The following is a 12,177-nucleotide window of genomic DNA, read 5'->3' on the forward strand; positions in this document are numbered from 1 at the left end:
ACTCTTTCATAAATAGTTGGTATGTGCTTTCCCGCTGGGAGTGCGCAGAGATGGAGAGTATTTCTTATTTAATCCTTACCCCACCAACCTCGTGTAGTGCATTGGACATGGTAGCATGTTCAATAAGTATTAATTGAATATTTTATATTGAATTATATGTAGTTGCCTTTCTTCTAAGTCAAAAGTAGCTAAATAATGGCATTTTCATGTGGTTAAACCTAGTGGATGGATAGATGTGTGGATGGATGGATGGACAGACAGACAATGAATGGATGAATTGTAATGACTTTTACCACTCTCCATTCTATTCCACATAACTAAAGATTTAAGCATCAAAATTCTGGATGACTGTGTCGTGGTCTCTTGACATTGATGGGGAAAATTCTGACTTCTGCTCTCAACTTCGTTATTTCTTCCATTTGTTTACGACTGTTATTTAGCCAATTACCAAATGGCATTGTCAACCCTTTTCATCCATATGTGCATTCAACATTTTTATAAGACTGCAATCTCCCTGTCATGAGTAGATGGATCGTTTTCATTTTTCAATTATTTGAGCTTCAGTTTAGGACTTTGGTTAATGGTTTTTGCAAGACACTGATTATAGAGGTCCTTTTCTTTCCTGATTAAAAGCATGTATGATATCTTCTCTCTAGCTCTCCTTTATTTGTATCTAGTAATTGCAGATCTAAATATATGACTATGGTAATCTGTCATATACTCTATTATATGAATTTTTCAGGAAGCAAAATGATTTTGTTGTTTTTTTTAAAAATCATTTCAGAAGGTTGTCATTAGTCAGACTAAGGATTTTGGAAGTAAATCTTAAGTAAAATGAATTGCTTCAATAGAACGCTATAATAGCAAATCACTGCTGCCAACTCCTCTTCAATATTCCTCCCATTATACTATCTGTGTATCATATCTAGAGAAGGTTTTCACATAAATTATCTCTAAGGCTGTTGTCCTTAGGGCTTGATCTTTAAAAACTACAACCAGTTGGTACTTCAGTATGCTGGGTAGGAGCAAGGTTGGCTGTCCTGAGTTGTCTTTCCTTCCAGTTTTGTCTCTTATAAGTTCTGTTATCTTGGGCATATATCTTCCCTCTTGGAGTCTCAGTTACCTCCTCTGTAAAATGATGCTATAGACTGAATGTTTGTGCCCCCCCCCCAATTTCTATGCTAAATCCTAACCATTAATGTGACGGTATTAGGAAGTGGGGCCTTGGGAGGTGATTAGGTGACAAGGGAGGAGCCCCCGTGAATGGGATTAGTGACCTTATAAAGATGACCCCAGAGAGATCTCCCATCTCTTCTGTCATGTGAGGTTACATAGAGAAGACTGTTGTCTATGAACCAGAACCTCTGGCAGACACTGAATCTTCAGGCACCTTGATCTTGAACTTCCCAGCCTCCAGAGCAGAGAGAAATAAATGCCTGTTTATAAGCCATTTAGTCTATAGTATTTTATTATAGCAGCCGAAAGGACTAAGACAAATGGGGGCAATGTTATCTTGGAGGATATAGTCATTCACTCTTTCATTAAATATCTACTTACGTGCCCAGGCCTGTCCTCAGCAGTATTATTGGGTGGCATAATTTCATGCATAATACAGACACAAAGTATGTTCACTTTGCTTTCCAGGTTCTGAAGATGAAATGGGAAAAAAGGCAGGCAAGATATTTTTTAAATTTTTTGTCATAGTTCAACATCACTGATGACTAAAAGATATGTCAGTTCTCAAAAAGAACTTTATAGTTGGAGAAAGGAGTACTTGGGTTCAAGTTTGCTGTTGTTTGATCTTGGGAAACTTCTGAACGCTTCCCTCTCAATTCCCTCCTGGACAAAATGTAAATAATGGTTTCTGCCTACTTTCCTCCCAGAAGTGTCTAGGCAGTTACACCTCTTAACAGTGTACATGCAGTTCAATGAGATCATCAAATGAGATTATCTCCATGAGTGCCCTCTGTAAACTGTAAATATAGGAGTGGTGATTAAAATTCTTACTAAAAAACCAACCAAACAAAAAAACCCCAAAAAACACCTCCAGTTGTTTGAGGAAAACAGCTTTTCCGGTTTTTTGGTTAGGAAGTTAAACTTTCCAAGAGGCAGTTTGGAACTCTTGCCTGCACCTGACTTAGAGAATTCACCCACAGCATCACCCAGAGGCATCACTCTCCACCCTGGTAACAAGCATTAACTGGGAAATATCTTAAAAATACCCCTGCCTGAGCCTCACCCCAAGCAACTGAATTCTGATCTCTGGGGGCTGGACATTATTAAAAACTTCCCCAGGTGATTCTAACGTGCAGCCTGGGCTGAGAAGCACAGCCTCAAGAAATACTTTGCTAATCTAACATCTTTGGTTTTGCCAGAAAAACTCTCAAGCATTATAATTGCTCTGAGTGGGTGGGTGGTGTGTGCTCAGCTTCCCTCTCACCTTCCAAAGGCGGCAGCCAAGGCAAAACTTGAGCCTTTGGGTGGTTGGATAAGAGGATCTGCCCTCTGCCCTGACAAATGGCATTGCCAGCACTCACTGTTTCACAATAGTAATACAACACTTTTATAACTGAAGCGCTTCAAGGGTTACAGTGTGCTTTCAAATGCATCATCTCATTGAACTAAGTTTTTTTTTTTTCAGATATAAAGACACATACTCATCATAGGAATCTTAGAAAATATAGAAAAGTGAAAGAAGACATCAAAAAAATCTCCCAAATCCCATTATCCAAAGATAAGCATTGGTAACATTTTATAAATTTTCTTCCAGTTGTTTTCAATGAATTAAAATTTTTATTATAAAATTATGCATATTCATTGTAAAAAAAGTCAAATACAGAGTTTATAAAGCAAAAAAGGAAAGTCCTTGTCTGCTTCCTACTGGTCCCCCCCCAACTCTACAACCGCCTTGCTGAGTCATTCTTCAGAGGCAGACCGATAATGGTCTTCACCTGCAAACAATTCAGGCCTTTTCTGTCTTCAGGCATCAGTTAACATTTTTTTTTCATGGTTGTATTCTTAAAGTATTTGCAATTTCAGTTCCATTTTACCCCATTGAACATTATATCATCAGCTTTCTTGAGCATAATTTTTAATGGCTGCATAAAATTATATTGAATATGTGTATTATAATTTGCTTAATTCTATGCTGTTGAATAATTAGGTTGTTTCCAGTTTTTTACTAATTTAAATTCTGCACTATCTTTATACATAAAGTCTTTCTGCTCTACTTAGGCACTTTCTATAGAAAAATACACACTCCAGGAGAGTATTACTGAGTCACATCACCCCAGGAGATTCCCTCATGCCTTTTCCCCCTCAATAACCACCCCCTTGCCCCAAAGGCAACCCCTGACTTCTATCACCATGGATTAGCTTTTCCTGTCCTTGAACTTTATTGAAATCAAGTAGTATGTAGTCTTGTGTGTATGGTGTTCTTGGTGAATATTATATCTGTGAGATTTATCTATGCTAATGTGAGTATCAATAGTCTGTTCTTTTATATTGTTGTATAGTATTGCAATATATGAATATTCCAACATTTATTTGTCCATTATCCTGTTTAAGGACTTTTGTGTTGTTTCCAGTGTGGAGCTATTATAAGAATGTCTCTACATGTCTATGGTGGACACAAACACTCATTTCTTTTGTATATACACCTAGGAGTGGTACTGCTGGGTCATAGAGCTTTGATGTAGCTTTGATAGATACTTTACTTATCTTCTATGATGACAAATTTGGAAAGTCAAAATCATTCATTTATTCATTCAGTAAATGTTTGTTAAGTGTCTAATATTTACCAGGCACTGTTCTAAGTTTTGAGGTAGAGGGCTTCCAGGGTTAGTTAAATGAGAAGTTCAAGGATGTCATTAAGGACCACTTTTCCTTTTCACCATTTTTAGACTGTTTTAGAGCACTTAACTTCATCTTCAGGTTGGTATCCTCATAGTATCAAGGAGGCTGCTGCAGCTCCAGGTATCACATCATCATAAGACCTCATCCAGAAACAAAAAGTAGGGGGAAAGAAGGCCCTTCTTATGTGAGTATATTTTATTTTATTTTTTAATCAAGGAGAAAACTTTCCTAAAAATCCACAGCAGCTTTCCCTCAGGCCCCATTGGCTAGATTGGGTCACAGGCTCATGCTCTAGGCAGCAGAGAACTCTGGGATAAAATGTATTCAGCATTTTCAACTTCTTTAATGAGAAGGATGTTCAACCGGCAAAGAAGGAGAAGGAAAATAGTTATGTATGAGCAACTAACTGTCTCCCATATCTATTTCATAGCTGTTTAAACTTGGGTAAACTTGGGTAACACCTGCTCTAAGGGTCAGGGTCAGTATTAAATAAAATAAAATAACATGTGATGTGATAGGCACATAATAGGTACCAAATAAATGTTAATATCCTCCCTTTACATTATTCTTATACCCATGCCATTCAATTTTTGTGGAGATTTCATCAAGAATTGTTAAACTATAACACCAATTGAGAAAGACGAAGAGGAGAAACAAAGAGAACGTATTTCATGTTATAAGTCTATGTGATTTATAAATCACATGGCTAGAGAAATTTAGCTTATTATTTTCGGAGGTGAAGGAGAAAGTAGAAATCTGAATCAGTTACAAAATGTACTGCAGTTAACCAAATTTTGTCGCTTCACAAATACATGAAAAAATATGATCATGTGAAGGATATTGTATACCAAATAGGCTTTATTTTTAACTGTTTGTTTTAATAGCTCATGAAAATATGGTGGTGTTTTTTATAGCTGTAATGAATTTTAGGGATATGAAACTTCACTGCAGCTAGTGCTAAATCTTTTTTAGTAGAGAGATAAGATACTCAATGTACTGGTGTCTCTCCATGCATCCTGGTGGCCAATTCCTCCTTCTGTTGCTATTCATGCTTTTCTAAAAATTGCAGGCTGTGAGTATGGGAATAAGGGGTAATAATTTCAGGAGTTGGTGCCTAGGAAATTGGTATGTTCACCCATGAACATCATTTGCCTACCTTGGGTTTATTCCCAATTCTTAGATACAAACTGTTCTCTGTTCCTGTGTAAGGCATTTAGTGGCTTCTTTGGCATTGGAACTTTAAAAGGGGGAAGAATATATGGATGTGATAAGATTCTTAGATTTTAATATCAGAAATTTAGCTTACTTCTTAGCCAAGAAAAAATATTGATTGGCTTACATAACTGAAAAGTATAGGCCATACTGACCTCAGTTATGGCTGGATCCAGGTGCTCGAATGTTGTCAAAGGGTTGGTTTGCATCTTGTGTCTTTCCTGCTTTCCTCTATAGTGATTCCATTTTCAGATAGGCTGATCTCTAGTGGTGAGAGGACAGCTACCAACATCTGTCTTCTTAGCAAAACCAGCAGAAAAAAAGCCATATTCTTTCCTCATTAGTTCCAGGAAAAGATGTCCACTCTGGAGGATGAGGGGTAAGGACACAGTGCTACTGAGCCAGATAGCATCCATACAGGTGGGACAACAATTTATAGTTGCCATCAGATTGGGCAGCGTCTATCCTGCACCTGTTGTTGAACCTTTTGAAGTAAGGAGAAGTGGCCAAGAGTTATCCCTATTGTACCTTTTACAGCCTTTATTTCATTTCATTCATCTTCATCTTTATTTTTCCTTCATCTCCTTCTTTGCTCCACTAAAGTCTTAAGAAGTAGGTGGGCAGGATTTGACCCTAGTGTGATACAGCAGTAGTGGTGGTGATCATGTGATTGGGGAATGTGGCCTGATTATTCCAGTCCCTGTTTTCTACCACAAATCCCTTTGTTCAAGAAGAAAGGAAAAACTTCAGCTTCACTTGACACGAACCTAATGTCTCATTCACCATAATACATGAAGTAGAGAAAACAAAACTGAAGAATTGTATATGCTCTGATTTCTACTTTTATATTAAAAAGCATACAAGTTTTTGCATAGAGAAAACATTTTGATGGACATACAGTCAATGTGTTAACAGTGGCTATTCCTGGGTAATGTGTTTTATGAGTTGATTCTCTATACTTCACTACTGTCTGATCTTTTCTTTTTTCTTTTTCAATAAGCACATATTACTTTTATAAACAGAAGAAACAAAACTATTTTTAAAAAATATGTCAATGTGACAGGGTCAGATAAATATTATTGATCTAAACAGGTAGACTTTGGAACCTGGCAGGTCAATGATGACATGTGGAAAAGCACACAGTAAAGGGTGATTCCAGATTGCAGGCAGAGGGTATTTACTTTCTGAATCATGGTATAACTCTCACTAAATGCTGGTGGTCAAGTAAGAGGGATGTCAGAAACTGGTCTGCTAAATGGAGGAGTGTTATGGGCTGCACTGCATCTCCTTAAAATCCATATGTTGAAGCCCTAATCCCTAGCACCTCAGAATGAGACTATTTGCAGATAGGGTCTTTAAAGAAGTGATTAAGATGAAGCTAGATGGTGGGCCCTAATCCAGTCTGATTGGTGGCCTTATAAGAAGAGGAAATCAGACACACAGAGAACCACTTGCGATAGGCAAGTACAGGAAAAAGACCATGTGAGGACTGTGAGAAGGCTGCCATCTGCGAGCCAAGGAGAGAGGCCTCAGAAAAAAACTAAACCCACTGATACCTTAATCTTGAACTTCCAACTTCCAGAACTTCAAGAAAATAAATAAATTTCTGTTGTTTAAGCCACCCAGTCTGTGGTATTTTGTTAAGACAGCCCTAGCAAACTAATTCACAATTTTAAGTTTTTGCATGTTGAAATGTGTAAATATTTCAGCCAAAATATTCAGCCAGATGCTGCCCTTTTGGCCTTAATTCAGAGTACCTTTCTTCAACAAGTATTTCATAAGGAAAACCTCATCAAATAAGTTGTCTCTACATATGATTCTGCATAATGTTAGGCTTCCTGAATTTCATTCCATTCCATTACAGAACATAAATTTATCAAATTAAAAATAGGTGCTTCAACAAATGAGTTATCCTGTAAGTTGAGATATTCTGAAATGCCATTACAGAATTTCAATATTTATATTGTATACCATTTGAGGGCTCATTTTTTAATTTGTTTGGTATCTCCTGTGTTTATGAAAGGATAAATTTCAAGTCTTCCTGTCTGCAAATCTTGCTTCTAATAACTGCATTTTGGCATTTCATTTGATAAATACTTTGATTAAAAAATTTCATAAGTACATGAAAAGATGTCACCTTTATTGGTCATCAAAGTGATGTCAATTAAAATCACAATGAGATATCACTATACAACAGAATGGATAAAGTAAAAAAGACCAACGCTACCAAGTGTCAGCGAGGATGTGGTACAGCGGGAACTCTGAGACTCTGCTGGTAGGAATACAGTCACTTTGGCAAACAGTATGGCATTACCTTATAAAGATTCATTACCATTCAAGCCAGAAATTCTACTTCTGGGTATCTACCCCAAAGAAATAAAAATATATGTCCAGACAAAACATGTACATGAATGGTTGTCGCAGCATTATTTATAATAGCCCCAAACTGGAAACAATCCAAATGTTCATCACCGTTGAGTGGATAAACCAAGGGCGGTTATTCATACCTTGGAAAAATACTCAGCAACAGAAAGAAATATGATACAGACAACAACATAGATCCATCTCAAAAATATTACGCTAGGGGAAAGAAGTCAAACAAAGATTCTATACTGGCAGAGTCCATTTATATAAAATTCTATAATATGCAAAGCTACAATGATAAAAAGCAGACCGATGGTTGTCTGGGGTCAGGGTGAGAGGAGATGATTGAATACAAATGGGTATGAGGAAACTTTTTAGGGTAAGAAAATAATATTATACCTTGATTGTGGTGGTGGTTAAATGATGGTACAAAATTACCAAAATTCACCAAATTGGACACTTAAAGTTAGTAAATATTACTTTGATTAACAGAAAAGATAGGAAAGAAGCCAACTATTTCGAGCAACATGCAACCAAAATTTAGAGGAGCTGCTTACAAAGAGTTTGATACAATGGTAGAGCACTTACATTGATTTACAATAATTTCCAGGCTCAAATATTTTTAATATCAGATTGAGGACATGCTACCAACTCTTTGAGGAGTTATGATCTTCATTTTGTAAGTGATCAAGCAGTCTGAGAGAACATGAGTAACTTGCCCAGGGAAATAGCTAGTAGATGGTGAGGATGGAATTCAAAGTAGGTCTGAGTTCAGAGCTCACATCCCATCTACTACATACATGCCTTTGATTTCTTTTCCCTTTTTTGCCCCTGACTTATTAATTGGATCTGACAATGGTGTTTAACATAGTCTTTTGGGGCCATTTGTACATGTTGTCATTAGCATTTAATGACAGGCCTCAGTTTTAACCTGTTTCAATGTTTTTATCACACCCTCTACCACAGTCACAGTGCTTGCCCAGCAGTGGGCGAGTGAGTCTCATGTGTCCCTCCTCCACACATTTATTTATTTATTTATTTATTCATTTATTTATTTAAATATGTCTTTATTGATTTCAGAGAGAGGAAAGGAGAGGGAGAGAGAGAGATAGAAACATCAATGATGAGAGTCATTGATCGAGCCCGAAACCCGGGCATGTGCCCTGACTGGGAATCAAACCCTGATCGCCTGGATCCCAGGTCGACGCTCAACCGCTGAGCCACGCTCGGCCGGGCGTTCCTCCTCCACACTTTAATCCCTTCCATTTGAATCACCCTGGAACACTCCCCTTTGTTCTCCATCAGTGGTTCACACCCAGGAAAGCACAGTCCTCCAGGGGGCATTTGGACCCACTGGTACTTAGTGGGCAGGAGTTAGAGATGCTAAATATTATGCTATGCCATGCAGAAGCATGAATGGATCACCCAGCTCCAAATTTCCAACAGCGCTATAGCACTCCCCCCAAAAACTCTGGCTAACTCTGGTCTTTAGAAACCCAACTCAGGTCATCTCTGTGAGGCTTTCTCTGCCCAACCTGGCCAAGTCACCTCTCCGCAGTGACACCAGGTTGTTGCTACCTCTGCTGCTCCTGCATAGCTTTTAGTCCTACGTTCTCTGGTTCTCTTCTAGGTAGAAAAGATTGTCTGTGAAACACATTGGAGGCACTCTGACCTCCGGAAGCCAGTCTGAGATTCTCTTGTACCCAGCAGTTCAGAAGCACCATGATTTGCTTGCTTGGTCAGTCACAAAATGATTTAAAAAGGCTTCAGTGGCAGTGCTGTAGGAATTCTGTTAGGGATTGTAGCTAGAGAGACAAAAGGGGGTCTTTCTACAGAATGAGTATAAATATGCATGCTACAGATAACTGTGAGAGCCCTGGGGCAGGGGTGGGGGGCCTCAGCTGTGGCTGACCTTTGCTTGGTACTCCAGGAGGCATCAGAGATGGCTCTCCTGAAACCTCCAGCTAGCACTTAATTCTGCGCAGGTAGCTACAGTGATTCATGTACCAGGCCATTAATCCAGTAAGAAGCCGCTAAATGGGCAGACGAACAAAAACAGGAGGCCCTTCTGAGAGCTGTAAATTATCTCTCATAACAGCTTTATATACTTGAAAGTGAAGGGTATCCGGAGCACCGTGGAAAGTACCTGGGACCTCAGTTTCTAATAGAAACCTTGGAAATTTGATTCAACCACTAACAAATTGAAGGCTTATTTTATACAAGTGGCTGGGCTGGCACAGAAATGAATAAAAAGACAGCCCTTAATGTGTCAGGAGCTCAAAAACTCGCAAGAGTGATTCTTGAATGCGATTTTCCCCTCCCACGCCCCCACACCCAGTGCTAAAGTACTAGCCCCTTAAAGCCCTTTCCAGGCTTTTCCTCTTCTTCACCCCTATTTCTGGATGATGGCTGAACAGCCTCTTAACCTGGCATCCCTGCTGTTGCTGCCCCATTCGAAGTCAGGATGCATACACCAGCAGGTGAACGTTTCCCAAAAAAACAGTCTAATCGTATCACTCAGTCACTGATGCAAAACCTTTTAATGGCACTCTGTTGTTTTAAGGATGAAACCTGAACCCCTTACCAAGGCCCTTCACCACGGCAGCCCTGTTTGCATCTCTTACCTCTCCTTAATATAATCCCCCAGTCAACCCAGACATACTGAGCCTCTGGCAGCCTCCCAGACCTCTATGCTCTAATGTCTGCCACCTTGTACCATGCGTCCCAACCTCCAGTCCAGATAACCAGGCTTTCAGGATTCAGCTCTGGTTCCATCTCCTCCTCCTCCTGGCCCCGGGTGAGGGGCACCAGTTTGGGCTCCCCTCACCGTCATGCTTTCTCACTCATCACACACACCACATCTGACTCCTTATTTGTCTTTCTCAGTCAACTTTAATTTTCTCAACTAAACCACGAGAACTATGCCCGATCCGTCTTTGCCTCCTTAGCACCTAGCTGTGTGCCTGGTACCTGGTAGGTACACAATAAATGCTTGCTGAGTGTATCTGATCAAGCGCCTATGCGAGGTCATAATAAATAAGACAAGAGTGATGCATTCCGAGATGCTATAAAGTGTGTTTATCTCTGTGTGGTCCCTGCTCTGTTTCTAATATTGCATTTGGAAAAGTTGTTGTGGACAATTGAATGCCTCATTGTTCTTAAATGGTGTATGGGAGTAGAAAAGAGACAATATTTGTTATATTTAGGGAAATCAAAATACAAGTCTCCAATATAATTCTGCTTCACAAATGATATGAACACTCATGTTCAAAATGATATATGCATAGAAGATGTACAGTTTAGAAGGCTGAACATTTTGATTAATTAGTTGAGTTAGAAACTTTATGATTTTGTTAAACTACCTTGTTTTGGACTTGGTTTTATTTACTTGGACTGTGTATTAGTTTCCTAACAAATGACACAAGCTTGTTGGCATAAAACAACAAAAATTTCTTCTCTTACAGTTCTGGAAGTCAGGAGTCCAAAATCAACGTGTTGGCAAGCTGTGCTCCCTCCAAAGTCTCTAGGGGAAAAATCCTTCTTTGCCTCTTCCAGCTTCTAGCAGCTCTAGGCATTCCTTGGCAAGGAAGCTACATCACTCCATTCTCTCCCTACATGGCTTTTCCCTGTTTTCTCTTCTGTCCCTTCTAGGGACACTTGTCATTGGATGTAGGTAATTACCCAGGTAACCCAAGATAATCTCATGCTGTGATACTTGACTGGATTACATATGCAAAGACCCTTTTCCAAATAAGGTCACAGGTTCCAGAGATTAGGGAGTAGACATATCTTTTTTGGGAGGGTGGGAGGAGCAAAAGTCAACCCATCATGAACTGGAAATAGTAATTTTAAGTACATTTATAAAAGCCATTGGACATCTGTAATACTTTCAACAATAAAGATAAATTTTTTAAAAAGCCATTGGGATGAAATTCTAGGGGGGTTACATAATAATTTCACCTTAAATAAATATGAATAGCCATTTTGAAAGGCTTGAGAGGGGCCTTATTTAATCAAATTGGAAGGGGCTGCAACTGAGTGAGGATTCAGTATTAATATTAAATGAGGACGCCACCTATTGGTTGCTAAGATTCACACTGGCAGAGCTCTGTAGTAATGACACTGAACTCAGAATATTTAACTGTGGTGGCACAAAGATTAAACCTAATTATGTGGTACCTGTTAGAACATTTGAAAATGTAAAATGGCTATATAAATACGCTGGGTATGTGGAGTCCAGTAAGAACACTTGGAAAGTTTATTTTTCTCTTGGGCTTTGAAGCCATTAACTTGAAGGGGTAAAGGGTAGAAACCGTTTTCCCCCTTAGCGCTAGTGATATTTTATATTCATTAAGGAAGAAGCGAGGAGAAGCAGTTTAGCTGTAGGAATCCTTGAGCATCAATTCGAGAGTCTACAACAAAATAAGTGGAAAAAGTAGTGAATAAATAGTACTATGGTGCCATGAAATTGGTCAGTTCACATCGTCCAGTGGTTTAGGCAAAGTGCTTAGTTTCAGACAAAATGTAGTGTACTGCCTGTTTTTGTAAATAAAGTTTTATTGGAATGTAGCCATGCCCATTCACTTACATGTTATTTGTGGCTGCTTTTGCACTCCACTACAGAGCTGAATGGTCAGGACAGAGACATCATGGTCCTCAAAGCCAAAAACATTTACTGTTTGGCCCTTTACAGAAAAAGGTTGCCAACTCCTGATTCTACTCAATAATATTGAACATTTTTGAACA

Source organism: Miniopterus natalensis, chromosome 1, assembly GCF_054644295.1.
Source record: "Miniopterus natalensis isolate mMinNat1 chromosome 1, mMinNat1.hap1, whole genome shotgun sequence".
Lineage (NCBI taxonomy): Eukaryota > Metazoa > Chordata > Mammalia > Chiroptera > Miniopteridae > Miniopterus > Miniopterus natalensis.